Source organism: Mastigoproctus giganteus, chromosome 3 (assembly GCF_048544385.1).
Source record: "Mastigoproctus giganteus isolate SK-2022 chromosome 3, ASM4854438v1, whole genome shotgun sequence".
NCBI lineage: Eukaryota > Metazoa > Arthropoda > Arachnida > Uropygi > Thelyphonidae > Mastigoproctus > Mastigoproctus giganteus.
This window is the reverse complement of record NC_143577.1, coordinates 26,522,016-26,537,876: the sequence shown is the minus strand read 5'-3', so window position 1 is coordinate 26,537,876 and position 15,861 is coordinate 26,522,016. Positions and strand designations below refer to the sequence as shown.

Sequence of the window (15,861 nt, the reverse complement as noted above, 5' to 3'; positions counted from 1 at the left end):
ATGTTTCAAGTGAATATCAATGCACCTTTTCGAATTAAAGTTCGATAAAAAAAAGGTCGTCGACATGAATAAGGAAGTATGCTTGATATTAAAAAAAAAAAGCAAATAAAACAGTTCGCTTATAATAGCGGTAAAACACGGAGAAAAACGCACAGAATTTACAGAGAAGGAAAAAAGGCAAGGGGGCGGTGGCAACAGGCGTGCACAGTTATAAAGTAGTTTTCGACAGATTTTGCTGAAAGTTTAACTAACCATAACTATCATTTAAAATAACTGAAACTAGAAGTGCTACTTCGGTATCAGTCATCTTCGGAGGTCATCTAAATCTTATGATTATTCGTGTTATTTTTTCTTTGGCAGTACAAGATAAAGACGAGCCTTGATGGAGAGGTCCCATAAGTTTCAATGTATGCAGATAGCTTCGGAGAGAGAGAGAGAGAGAGAGAGAGAGAGAGAGAGAGAGAGAGAGAGAGAGAGAGAGAGAAAATGTGTGCTTCTGTAACAAGCAATCATTCGTGCTCGACAGCGGCTATTGCGCCATTTCTCCCCTTTGCTGTCCCCCACTCCTGTCTGAACAATAACGACAAGCCGCAGAGAAGATAAGCGCTGGCAATTCTCTGTGCAGCCATTGAAAAGGCAGCAATTGTACAGCAGACCTGGAGCAATGTTTTTATCTCGCCGGCAAACATTGTCGGCAAGACCGTTATGGAGGCGGCAATCTTTCGTGGCATCGCTTCCTCCACGGAGGCATTCCGAGACGTCCGTATTGTTCAATGTCAACAGCAGCACCACCACGCGCTCCGGCAAACTTTTACCCCCCCTCAGGTCCCCTGTGCCTCCTCGAGCCGTATGAAAAGGACATTACACCGACGACATAATGGCACGACTGAAATATGGCGGGGATCATTTAAGCAAAAACTTTTCAGAGAACGTATTCCCAGAGCCATCGTACGGCGGCCCGAGAGCCCACCAGGGACGCTCAAGTGCGCGCGCCTGATCAGGACGTATGGAAACCGTTATGGTCCTCCGCAGACCGAGCCTGTCATCTTCGCTACGCCAGATGATGATTTTCTGCCTCTTCTCCCAACACTTCAATTTTACCGTTTCCAACGATATTGGATCGCACGACAGAGTCTGCTGGAAAATCCAAGCCTTGAGTACACTGCGCTTCTCGCCCAACACTGGCATCACAGCCCATCAAATCGCCCACCCACTAGCTATCTAAATGGATTTACACGCTGTAGATGGCGCCGATGAATGGGCACCGCTGTTAAAACAACATTTCACTCCGCTATGAAGGATCTCACCGCTTTAGCCTTTTCTTCGCTTCGGCATCACTTGTCTGTGGACGACACGAGATAATGGTTGACACGTTTTTACACCTGGAACGCATGCCCAATCGTCACGGATAGCGAAGAAGATGACGTCCAAGAAAGCCATATTCGGCTACGTAATGTTAGATTACAATTCTTTTTTTTCAAGGCCTCGTTTCTGTCCATGTAAAACACAAAACATTAAGAGCATCCAAAGTTTTGTTGCTTAGAAGTTGCTGTTATTTACTGCTTCTAATCAACATTAGCAGTCAGCTTATGCAATTCAGTTTTGAAACAATGGAAGTTATTTCAAAGGACTAAAATCAGGCAATGAATAAAGTTGCCAGAATTATCGATGGAGGTTGTACGTAAGTTTATGTCCAGCTCAGAAAAGGGTGGTAACAGCAGAGGAAAAAAGAAGTTACCGTTGTTTCTCCGAAAGCAGGCCAAAGAGAAATAAAAGCAGAGAAAGTTCCTTTCGACTCGATACCGCATACTGTGGCGACCTTGTTGCCCTGTCCTACTTGGGTTATGCTACAAGGATCTACTCCACACCTGCCACATGTCCCAACACCGATGGACAAGGAATTACATGAAAGGCCCAAGTGGTTCGGCACTGCCCTAACGCTGTAACACTGGAAGAGGAGGAGTCTAGCACAGTATGATCTCTCTCGTCTTATAGTGCAGGAATTGTAACCGAGTCAACCCCGTTTTCATTTACTTTCTCCAGTTAGGTCGTCTGTTTGTAGGACGCAGTTTCCGAACAAAAACTTTCTTTTTTCAGATTCGTAGTTCAAAGTATTGCTCATTAGTGGTATACAATGATGTAACCCGTAATTAGGTTATCCCAGTGTAATCATCTGCATATTACTTAATAGAAATGAGGTAATATGCAGACCTTGTTAAATAGCACAGCTGTTTGCAATTAAAGGGTACATAAAATTGACGTGTCTTTTAGATCACGAAAAATTAAAAATAAGCCTCTTTCAAATTTGTTATTTGTTATTTGGTTTTTTTTTTGGAACATTGGCAACTAAGGCCATATTGCTCCGGGAATATGCGGTGGTCATTTCCTGACCTTTCCGCATCCTCTGTATGTGGTGGTGACGGGCGCGAACCCGGGTCTAATCAAGAAGCGTGTGCTACGCACTGCTGCTCCTTCCCACCTGGCTACGGAGGCGCCCCTCTTTCAAATGAAACACTGCTTGGAAGAGGCATTTTGAGATGCACTTTGGCTAACTTAACTATATATTGTTAAAATGTACAGATAGTCTGTTTACTAGTGCATGGCACAAATAAAATCACACTGTGGGGACACTGAAAAAACAGAATTAATGTCAAAATACTAATGCCGTTAGAAATGCTCTCAAGGAAGTCGTGTCTTGATTTTAAGTTTAGTAAACGGCAAAATAACAAGGACAGTATACAGAGGAAGGGAGAACTGAAAACCGAAAAGACAAGAAAAAGCCAGACTGGATGAAGTGGCCTCTGGCAGAGCCACGGATATATTCCTCTCCCGATACGACCAAGAATTATGGAAATCTTCGGGCGTCGAGAACTAGTCCAAGTTGGCCTTTCAGTTGGATAACCGAAGCTGAGATCTCAGCGCGTGCATTAAAATAAAGTCACTGTTGTTGAATTTTAAAGAACAACGGCGCATTTTGTTTTCTGAAATAAGCTGCTTTAGTCGCGCTCTAGGAGGATCAGCAACGAGCGCCAACTCGTGAAAATAATCCTGCAGAGACTATTGCATTCCGGAAGTTGAACGCTTCCTCAGTCACAACCGGCAGTTTATAGGATTTTTAGTCTCCGTGATCAGACTGCCCCACTGTTAGTGTAGTCTGAACCATGTAAGAACAGTAAAAGTGGTAGCGAGTTTTCTGCTGTAAATGGTTAATGTTACACCTTTTTGGAGAATTCCGTAGCCTCCATTTCCCTGCGAAAGCTTAGCGAGCAGAGCTAGTTAACTTTTTTTTCCCTGTCCCTTTGATACTTAAAAGAGAAAACGCTAAAATTCAAAAACCTGTCCCAAAATAAGCAAAATGCGAAAGAGCGAGCCATTGTGAAATGGTGTGCACTGTCAATAAATTTTGTTAGATTAATTTCACAGGTCTGAGAGATAAGGACAGCCAGCGCACAGAGGATCTCCCTACCAATCGCAGTATAAAACCTCCTGGTTAAGTTTTACATATATTTATTTCAATTTCACTGAATAACCTGCTGATACGGTAACAATGCACTTCAGCGTTGCTATGGCAACGCAAATTAAAACAAGAACTGAGGGTGGTAGCTAATTAGGTACAGGCAGATAACAGTGTGTCCGAGTTCCCCCACTAATGACTGCGTAATGCCAGTACGACTTTGGCATCGGAGGTTGCTACAAGTATCAAACAAACCCCCACCCCTTCTTTTCCTGGCAGTATTGGATAATCATTAATGAAGAACTTGGAAGTTAGGGTGGCCTTCACAAGATCAGAGGAATAAAAGTTCGGCTGGGTGCTACCATTACCACATGCTCAACGATCATTTCCAAAGGATGCTAAAAACGTGGACATGGAGTCTGATTTATGCGAGTGCATTTATCTTTAGCAAATGTTTCTCTTTTCCTTTCTACTTCCACATGGTAGACATTAATTTTCCAGCCATCTACGTGTACGCTTGAGGAGGATTTTCGGAATGCAGATTCGTAACACAGTTTCATTTTAATGAAACAGAATGGATTCAGGTAAAACGAAGTTTATAAATATATAATAAACACAAATATTTTAATTGTGCTGTTGTACTGGGCGGGGGGGGAATGTATTGAGCAAAAAGAAATCAAACGGAGAACGAATTTCTAGTCTTTATTAGAAAGTTGTCGATTCAGATGGGAATAGTTCGGTTGCTACCGTAGATGCCACAGCAATTAGCAGGCATTTCAGCAAGGTATTATCCGATATTTTCACATGTTTGCAGCCGTGATATATTTTCAAAACCATTAAGAAAACTACTTGGCGCCACAATTAACTACTATAGTTGAACAGACAGAAAACGAGACGCGTTTAACTTAATCATCAGTCCATATTATATAGGTCTTACATTTTTCTTAAGCGAGGCACGACACAGCTTGTCCATACTCCCTGCACAAACACTACTGACGAAATCTGATGCTACATCAACCCATGTGTTACCACTGATGGGAACCAGGCGCTGTCAGCTAAGGCAGGAGTGGAGGAGGGATAGGAGAGGTGTCATGGTGATTAATTACAGGGTGGTCCGGTCGGTGGAAAAAGAAGACGAAAAAAAATAACTTAATATACAGCGGTAGGTCTGAACAAACCAGTGGTCAAAATTGAAATAAGAATTTCAAGTTGTTAAATATAACACGATTGACCTTTACATTTCAAAGTCTAAATTTAAAGGAAAGGGGACTCATCTCTGCCATCATGAAATGATACAGACGAGGACAGCCCACAATTTAGGTATTGAAAACCTACGCGCCACATATAAATCAAGTTTTTCTTTTTTGTAATAAGTCAAACTATAATTTCGATTTCCACTCAATTCCTGACGCTAATGCACACTGGTGGCTCAGCCATTCCATGCTCTCTTGTTTAAATAACGTTTGAGATAATCATGCAAGTCAGAAGAGTTTCTTGGTAAATGTGGACCAGCTGTTTCAGTTTTAAAAATGAAATACATTTTTAAAAATGTAACCACTTTAGATCCTGTATTATGTCTCCAAGAATACTGTTTAGTTGTTCTATCTCTGGGATAAGAAAGTTCATTAACTCCAAAAAACGTGTAGTATATACCAATGCAGGACTCATCCGAGCAGAAAACTAAGCTTGACTAGAATTAAAAAATCTATAAATAAACGTAGAAAATACAATAACTGCCACTGACGCTAAATACTAAAGAACTAGTCCGAAAATACGAGATAAAGTGGACAGATATGCTCTGCATAACTCTGACTTAATACTGATTTTAAGTAACTTTCACTTCACTCTCGAACACGCTATCGAACTAAAGCTCCATTTTGTGCTGAAATGGCCACGTCGATATAATTAGCAAGATTCGCATTTATAAACAAATTTCTCATGTATATGTCAGCTCATTTCTCCACTGTAAGAGCATTTGCACGTGCAGTGGAGAAATGAGCTGACATATACAGAAGCAATGAAAAAAAAAAAAAAAGATTTACCAAGACGAGGTCTAGTTTAAACATTGAATAATGAATAGCAGCGTTTACGAATACATTCACTTGGAACGACAGTAAATCTTCTTGGTTGGATTACCGCAGTCCATTTACCACTTACTAATATACAAAGTTTGTTAGCAGAATGGCGTTTTCTGATGTCCAATAACTAACACCTGAAAAACTTGGAAGTCCTACACAAGGAGGGGAGTTTAAATGTTTGCAACACAACTACGTTTTACGTTGTAAAGCACTGTCCAACTGGAAGCTTCGTATGAATATTTTTCGACAAACGTCTAGAGAACTCAGACCATAAGGAATCAGTATATTTGGTTCATAAATTGCGTGTATTAATGGACTGTGTTTATCAATGAATGGAGTGTACAATAGCCATAAATACAGGTACATTGAATTGCTCCATTATTTTAAAAGCATAGATTATACTAAAAATTAATGCAATTATAGTTATCCGTATTGCTTCAATAGAATGTGGAGCTATGAATTTGATGAAAGAGTGTGGTACTAATCTGTGACTGCAATGACATTTACATTGATTATTTGATTTTGGCTTCTGATTTTAGGTTTTATGATTTTCTTTGGCATGGAGTTCATTGGTTTTCTGAATTTTTTTCTGCTGACCCTATCGCCATGGAACACATTTGCGATCCTTTATCAGTACTGTCACTTAGAACAAGACAGTAGACGGCCTGCCTCCATAGGGTAGGGACGGAAACCAGCGAGTTGCATATTCACTTCTCACTGGGCTCAGAGGCCGATCATTCAACAAAAGCAACATAACCTATCATCACACTACGCGGGCATATTCACCACTAAACTGATCGTCTTTTCTGACTACAGTATTTTCACATAACCACGGAGGGGTTGATAGTGTGACTCGGACCGCCTACACACACAAAAATGGAGTGCCTTCTGGGTAGCACACTTTCAATTGAAAGTGTTTGAGATAAAGGAAAAATCTACAGATTCTTGGAAATATATCTCTACTCATCAAAACTTGAAAGTTTGTGCTATTTCATAGCCATCTTTTTCTCTCTCTCATCCCGTTTTTCTTTGAAGGATAGGGACCGAACGTATTCCAAACATAACTGTTTGATCCAAACTGCTGATCTATATTTTTGCACTTCTCGCGGATTATCCCGAATCTGCAGAGGGAAAAAAAAATATATTTTTTGAATATACCACTTTTATATAAAATTTAAAAATGTCGCGCTCAACTTGATTAATTAAGATGTTTCTGAGAGAGAGGATAGGTACTTTAATATTATGGCCAACTCGCTTCTCTGATATCGAAGTGTAATTTTGGTTCTGGGAATTTCCGAAAACTAAATTCATCCAGTGTATCTTTTCGGAATTAAAAACATTCCTTATTTGTAAAATTTCTAACATTGTTTTATTACGGCATTTTTACAGAGCCATTTTAATATCACAAATGGCATGAAATAAATGAATATTATCCGTCTCTGTAGTGTCGTATTTACTTCCCCCCTCTTTTCCCCTTGTCTTGGACAATTTGTAAAAAGTTTGAATTGTAGAATTCTGAGTAGATTAGAAAAATAAATAAAGGATTCTCTTATTCACATTAGCTATAATGTCCATATTTTGAATTTGTATAGTATCGAACTAGACTCCAATTCTAGTCACTTCTTCTATACTGCTGTTATATCTTGCCCACTGTGACAACTAAATTTTTTTTTTTTTTTTTTTTGAAGATCAGCTATGTTCAATAACATGAAACATTTAGATATAATTTTCTACCATTAAAACCATCAATATAGATAAATTCATCAATTTATTTTTCAATAACGATGATGTCGTAAGTCCATCCTCAGTACTTATAACCAACTGTTGCAAATTTAATGTATATTAACGTAATCATGTGGAGAAAAACACAAGATTAGCACATGCGTTTCTAGAATTCTTAAGGTAATCTTCATACGAGAGGTTAGTTTTCAAAAATAAAGATATATATCTGGATTACTACCTGCAACTTTAAGAAAACATTACTAACTCAGTAATAATGTTTAATCTAATAAAGCTTATATGTTATAATCACATTAAAAACATGTGCTCGAATGCAAGATGGTTTAAGTTTAGATAACAAATGGCATACACAAGTTTTTCTTTTTATTATTATTATCCGAGTGCATAAATAGATATTGTATTAACTGATTTTACATACTGGTTGTATTAACACAATTAAAATACTAAATTAGCAAAAGAATAGGACGTACACAGGAATTCTTATGAAGACCGCAAAGAAAAAATTTACATTAAACATTTAATATTTCTTAAAATTTATTTAAGCCCGAAATCTGTAAATTCTAAGATTTGCCAGTTTGCCTTGAAAAAGCCAGAAATTTGGACTTCTACCAAAGCGTTTTCTACCAGTTAATAGCCCGAAATATTTTTCACTTGATTTTTTGGACTTTTACCATTCTGATACGATAAATCCCTACATTTGCAAGTTCGCTTTAGCAAAAGAATGATGGTTATTTGTAAAAACCAACAATTCAAAATAACAATTTTTTTTAACAAATTTTTATTCACCAATTCTGCTGAAACAGAAATATAAAAGATGTGATTGAATACCTTATCGGAATATAGTTACTATGTTACCCAGGCAACTTTTCGGGATAGGAAAAATGAATGAAGTAGAAAATTATCATTGCTTCTCTTTCCACACTGTTCGATCACCTATTTTCCTAATTTTAAACAATGGCATAGGGGAAATATATCAGCCATTCACGCAAGGTTGTCTGGGTAACATATTCACTACATTCTAAATATAGTGAATGTCCATCCCTCCTCCATGCTACTGCTTAAAATACGGAAAAGAGATGATCAGCCAGTGCGAAAAGGGAAGCAATGATAATTACCTGCTTAATTCGCTTTTCCGATTTTTAAACAAGCGCAAAAGGGGATTATATCAGCTATCCACGCAAGATTGTGTAACATATCCACTATATTCCGAATATAATGAATATCCCTTCTTTAAAAATCTGCAAATAGATAATCGAGAAAATCCAATTCTCTTTCCACTTTTCCGATTTTTAAACAAGGCCATAAGGGAGATATCTCTCCTGTTCTCCGCAAGGTTGCCCAGTAACATATTCACTATACAGTACTCGGAGCGCCTAATATACAGTACTTTAGTCATAATGGAAAAGAATTCGATTATAAATCAGCTATAACCAATGAGAATTGTTAAATGGTAAGAATTTAGTATATCAAAGCAGTAATAATGCGAAATAAAGTGAAATGTGTTGATATTTCGTACTTTTACAAAGGAAAATTGCTAAATCCTGTTTTACCGGATTTCAGAGTAACATAAAAAACAATCCTCGTATATGGGCAGTTCAATAAACTGTAAACATAACTCATTTGAAAATTACTTTAACCATAAGTTTCTGTATAATATTTAACCACTTATAATTTTAATAGTCACTGAAAGGTCTTTAAAGTCTTAAAATGATATTAGAAATTTAATGAGATCGCATATCGTTTAGAACTTCAACTTTCACCGATCAAGAGTTAAAGTACTCTTGATGAAAGTAATTAGCCCAATGAAAATGATTATTATTATTTTTTTTTTACTTTACTTTTTTTTTCGGGTTGAAAACCCTATATGGAAGGATGGCGAAAAACGAAATATGCATAATTTTTTTTTTTTTTTTTTTTTGTAAAACCGTTTAATTTTTGAAAACTTCGTAGAACTACAAAAAAGGTAAAAGTTCATTGAAATATTGAAACGGAATAGTAAATAGAAGAGATAATATGAGACAATTCAAAATTCAATATTAAAAGTATTGCTTACAATGCATGAAGCTAACAGGACGACAACAGAATTATACAAATGTTCGGTCAATACCAATAAAATTTTCAAATACTGTAGGTATGAAACTTAAGCGTTACAGATCTGAAAACAGAGCCATAATGAGCTTCCAATTGTTCCCTTGGGGTTATGCTTCTTTGCATCGCAGAAATACGTACCTAGTTTAATGTCGTCAAATGATAGTCGACATATCGAACTGTAAGCGAAATGCAATAGTCAAATGGGAGGGAGATGAAGAGGGGAAGTAAAGAGCTTGCAGCTTTTTTTGAAAAAAAAAAAAAAAATATATATCAAGTATCTTACTATCATGAACCTTTTTATTTTCAAAAAAGAATGGAAGGAAAAAAGCGCTTTCAAACAGCCAGACTGTTTTTAAGTAGAGCTAGCATTTTTAAAATCTTTCCTCTAACATCATTCGAATTTCAAACAAAAATAAAAAAAAACAATAAAAATATTTTTATGCATTATTTCCATTTCTCTCAGTTCTTTTCTTATTTCAATAAATCGGTTTAATGAATGAATGGATTACGATCTCTGTCCCATCCCTCACGCTGTTACCAAAATATTCGAAAGGAAAAGCGAAATTACAGTGGAAAAAACAACAGTAATGCCGACTCCAAAATCAACAGGGATTTCTCATCTATTTAAGATGCTAGCCATGAAGATTAAGAGTCAATATCTAAATATATATGTAATTTAATAGCATATTTCCTTTCGTTAATTCATATCTGGAGATTTAATAATTTAATGCATACTTTAATGAGTCAAAATATTTAAAGTATTGCAATAGCTCACTAATTCGTATTGGGGATGAAGCACCTAGAGCAGAATAAAATAAAAAGTTACTGCACAAAATAATTCCACGTTGTGTGAACTCGATTTCGACAACCACAAGAAACCTTTAGTGCAGCTTTTATGTTACAAAAAACATATGACAGTCTCCTGTTGGAAAACAATGGCTGATGCCCATTAGGTGGTGCATTTATTTTTCCCACACACACACACACACACACACACACAAGATATCCGAACTCGACCTAGGAGGTCGACCACGGTGCCATCGTAGCACGAGCTGGTATCGAATGTCTGTGTATAGAGGAACGGCTCTTTGTGGAGCTGCTATAAAAACATCGGAAACGACTTTCAAAGGGAGCGAGTGTGGAGAGGGTGCATTATCGGCAACAGCATTAATGTCCCAAAAATGACGATCTACATGCATATGATTATATTGCAGATCAATAAAAGGGCACCGGCTGCGCAGTAATGACACGGTACATATTTTCATCAGATCTCCTCCGAGTGATTATGTTCCCACTGCCGAAAACTTTTTCAAGAGGCCGCCAACCCTTAATGGCATATTGATTACTGAACAGTTAACTGCTTTCAGCGGGGGTATTTGCCCTGTTTTTATGGCCTGATTGAACGGGCAGCGGCAACTCATGAAAGTTAAGCAGACAGTTCTCATTCCTCCTCGCCGATCTAACGCACTGAATGAATCTGTTGCCGCCCTGAAATCTATTTCATCTCCAGGGATGTATACTGAGGAGGGGAGTGATGAAGAAGGGGGAAAGAAACAGAAACTGCTTGCCAGTTGGAAAAATGATCTCTGGACTGTTGCTGGTGTGATGAAGACGAAAAGGAATTCATCGGGCGCTCTCTAGTTCAAGTAACTGATTAACCGAATCAGTTATTCGATTCGGCTTGAAACTACAGGTGAACAGCGCGAAAATGATGAGATAACACTTGATACAAAATACGAAACCGAGCTTGACTAAAGGTTCAGATAACTAAGCCTCGTTAAGATATATGTACTCCAATCAGTCTTCAGGCAATTCTTCCATAGGTCTCGACGCACAAAAAAACCCCTTGGTATCATGTCTTAAATAGGACTGTGAATTATAATGGAATATGATCGTTTTTCTCAGAATCATGGCTGTTTGGTGTTTGGAAAAGAGGAGTTCAAAGACGTGATGAAGGGAAGGTAGGAGGATTTCGTGCTAACATAGTATTTTCTGTTCCTTTCACTCACTTTTAAAGATAGTGAAACATGATTTCCCTCTTTTTCTAAATCTCCACAGTTCTAAGGCAGAGCAGCCCTCATTAAAAATAAGCAAATAAATTTTTTGGTTCTATTTTTTTGATTCTATGTGGAAGGCCACAAGAATCACAATACACATATACACAAGAAATATTACTGCTTTTTGTAGTATCACGCGGATTAGAACACGTAGCGTATCAACTTTTATAAACTGGCCATTCGGCTATGGTCGTGCTTGTCTTATCACCATGATGGTGATAGGGGCTTTGCGTACATGTAGGAAAGTGGGAACTTTAGGTATAATATTACGAATTGTATATTACGAATGGGGTTGTCTACAATTACTGAATTGTGGCCACCCCATTCGTAAAAGACTATGCCGCATAGCCCGCAGAGTAAAAAACTGAACAGCTTTATACTCTAGAGCAGTGGTAATTTGCATCTGGTCGTGCAATTCAAAGTGATAAAGTAGCAGTAATGGGACGCAGTAGAAATATCACGGATTTTCAAAAAGGCATGATTGTGGGAGCACTTGTGTGTCGGGTGCTTCCATATCGGAAACAGCAAGTCTTGTCGGCTGCTCACGGAGGTTAAGGTATAAAAAGAATGGTGTCAACGGGTCAAACAACCTCCCGCTGACACACCTGTAAAGGATTATGCAAGTTGGACGTTCGTGGCGAGCGAAGGATACAGTGCGTTGTATGGACTCAAAGGCAGGTCACTGTGCGACAGTTGACATTACAATACAATATGGGGAATGCAAGAACAAAAGAACAATATCCCCAAGTACTAACTGGGACATGATGATGTGGATACTCCCTTTTTTTTTTTTTTTTTTTTACTAAACTGACAATATTTATGCCAGTTTATTCTCTGGGTTGTAAATTTTTTATCCCCTCTGGATTGCATGCTGTACAAGGGGCGATTGTAAATAACAATCAATTGAATAAATATATAATAAATAAAATATAAAAATCCTAAATGACGATGCGCCGTACACTCAGACGTTTGGGGTTCTACGGCAGACGACCCAAGAGACACCCTCTCCTCACCGCTGATCATCATCGAAGACGAATGAATACTGTCATGTCAACAACACTAGAAGGACTGGAAACTAGTATACTGGTCGGATGAGCCAAAATACCTGGTGCAACACGCCGACAGATGCCTGTGTGGCACAAGCAACACGAATCCATTGACCCATGGTGCATGATGACCACTATCCAGGCAGGTGGCGATGGTGGCTTAATATGGGGTATGTTTTACTGACAAGAACCAGCACCCCTGGTGCGTATGGACCAACGTTTCGCTGGTCAGGTCTAGTAGTATAGTATTTAGGGTCATGCACCACCAGTGACTTCCCACATCTGCGCGCTGGTCAGGTCTACCGAGAGCTCTTAGGAGATCATGTGCACCCTGCCATGTTGCATTTTGATTGGCCCATCTTAATTGGCCTCCAAATTCGCCTGCAGGATGTTTTGGAACAGGAAGTGAGACGTTTGGACATGCATATCTAGTGGAGTTAATGGCGTTTAGATCCAAACACGGTATTAGGTAGGTGGCCATAATTCAGTGGTTACCAAGTGCATTTTTATATATATTGTTGACCCGAATATGAAAAATAAGAAAAGGGAATGAATCATTAATGTGGTTTATTTTTGAATTTATATTATCAATGGGTTTAAGCAATTTCTCCGCATTTCTTCTGTATGCAAATTCCACAAAAGCATCACCATACCCTATTTCAAGTTGCGTTTGCTATGATGTTGCGAGTTGGCTCGTAATTCATTACTTTCCGCCTATTCATAAAAGAAAAAAAAATAATGTTTTATGCAATAAAGATTTAAAATGCAGTGTTTTTTTAAATATACCGAGCGTAGCGTATAATAAGTGAGCACTGTTATTCAACGCCAATAAAATTGTAAAGTCAACACCATGCATCCAAACTCAGAATGGCATGTTCATCGTTAGTCATTCTATTAGTAACAGTTTGGTCCCATCATATTTTATTACAATTTTAAAATATCAGCAGTTAAAATTTCAATAATAATCGAATTTAACAAAAGTTGTGGGACCTAATTACGTTTCGAAGATATCGAAATACATTTCTCAAATAATCGCAAGTCTTTTAAACGTGGAAAAGGACCTCTATTTAACATCATCGGAATGATCATCAGAAATGAAGAGGTGGAAAAATATCGACAAATGCTAAAATCTTTCGCGGAAGATTATCGTCCTTGGAAAAAAAAACCTTTCCTGTGATGAAAAACATTTGAAGCTCAGTTTAAATAAAGGAAACAGAGACTGCTTTAGTTATTCTAGCAATCAATGGAAATTAGTATTATTTTCTTAGATGAGTATGAGTTTAAAAGCTAAAAACGAGAATAATTTCATTCCTACTACCTTTACCTAGCATCGAAGTTCCTGTGCAGCTAGATGAGATGCATTTCTAGCAAAGAATGTCAAGGCGATTTTACTGAGCATATCTAGATTTTGAAGCATCACATTTGCTTCTTGTTATCAGGGACTGGACTGATTCTATTAAAGCGGTTAAACTCAATTTTTCAAGACGCTTGAATCATATCGAGAGAAAAAAGATTTTTAAACATTTATTCTTTAATCTTGTCAATTCCTAGTAATATTAAATGAATATATATATTTTTAAAAGATTATTTGCAGCATCATTTCATGTTTAAATGATTTCATTCAGATTCGTCCCTGATTCATGGACGTCAGACATCAGCATCTTTGGCACAATGAATCTGATCTCTTTTACATTAAATATTTGATTTACAGTTCGTCAGTGTGCATCTGTCAATATAAAAGAACATCCTCCACACCTCCCAAGAAGTACAAAGAAAAACAGAAGAAGGCAATACTATTAGCCTTTTATTCCGAAGTTTTCGAAATTAATTTCGAAAGTAAATTAATTAATTTTTATTTTTTTTTTATCTAACCCAGGTGGAGATAATCACTCAAATAAGGAGGAATATTCATTTAAACTATAGTTATAAAGACAAAACATTTTCAGAAATTTTCTCCTCTAACATATATATGTTAGTCTACATTTATCTGGACAATCACAAATAGCATTTCGAAGTTCCCTGAATTTGAAATAATTCTTTTCAGTGAATTGTCAATTGTAAATCGAAGGTCTAAGTAAATCCGCAGCATAAACCAACACTCTGAAGTTGGAGGACTGAGTGCCTGGAAAAGACCGAAGAACAGAGAAATCCTTTGATGGAAAGACATTCCTGAGTTTGGAATGATACAAAAGTGTCCATTTGAAAGAACAAGTGCTGCACTGCCAAAAGAGAATAAAATAGCTATAATTTACAATCGTAATATAAACAAATATGGTCACTGTTTGTACTGAAAAGATTATAATGTGGGACATGAAACTTGATTTAAGTCCAGAAACTGGAGGTATGCTGATATAGTATATAGACCTGAAGCAGCCAGGGGTCAACATTCCAAAACCATATATAAACAGTGAGATACAAAGTATAAGGACACTGGATGTTAAACATTAAGTAAAACGAAAAAATTTCCAAAAATAACGTAAAATCAGTTAAGGAAATTTTGGAATTATTTATAGCAGTCCATCGAAGCCTTAGGAATTTGTTTTATTTAACAGATGTTCAATGACCTGCGTCACCCTTCATATTTTTATTAATTTCCGTAAAAAAAAAAAAAAAAGTCTTAAATTAACAAAGATTATCATGTAATAATTTTCGAAAACGAAAAACACTCTAAACCTTTTGATGTGATGATCCAATCATCGCATCATTATCCCTAAAGAAAGGACAAGTCTTGTGACCTTTAATCTTAATACAAGAGCTTGGATCATATAATAGCCATTAAAATGTTTTTTCTTCCTTTTTTTTTTATATTCATTCGCGGGTCCGCTTTCTCTCTTAGGACCGTTCTCCAGTCCTAAATTCTATGCTTTGCGCCGGAACGTACTATTTTCTCTCAAATGCTAACTAAACAGTTATACATATTGAGAGAGAGAGAGAGAGAGAGAGAGAGAGAGAGAGAGAGAGAGAGAGAGAGAGAGAGAGAGATCAAATGATGCAGGTTCTGGTTTCACCGCTGCGCCCAATGTCTTGTATAATTTTCTGGGTGTTAATGAGTTTAGTTCTTGGTTGCCATGGCAACCAGATCAATGTGCATCAAACGCCGCTACAGTGACAGCAGAACCTGTGTAATGTGAGGGCAGACCAACGAAACGCTATTTTTTAATCATAAGATCGCACTCAGATCACTAAAAAATACTTTGCGGAATGTGCATTTCTGGAATTCAGATATGCGTAGTGATTAGTAGCCACCCTGACCTAGAGGACGGAAAAGGATGCTCTGCTTAATTAAAAGTCCCAAAGAAGCAAAACGATGAAGCCAAATAAAAATTCCAAGTAGTCCTCGGTGATTTACTAAACTGCTATTTTCATCCCGGAATTGTGACCTCATATTAAAACTA

General features: G+C 37.4%; 1 protein-coding gene across 5 annotated transcripts in view; it reads right to left on the bottom strand.

The window, feature by feature from the left end:
* The window catches only part of exd (PBX homeobox extradenticle), a 442,560-nt gene that overhangs the window by 197,256 nt on the left and 229,443 nt on the right, over positions 1 to 15,861 (bottom strand). The window contains exon 1 of one of the 5 annotated variants that reach the window (XM_090370447.1): positions 1,739 to 1,848. The exons of the other annotated variants lie outside the window; for them this stretch is intronic. The gene's annotated coding sequence lies outside the window, so the exon portion shown is untranslated. Of the gene's footprint in view, positions 1 to 1,738; positions 1,849 to 15,861 lie in introns of those variants that run through there. 5 annotated transcript variants of the gene reach the window in all.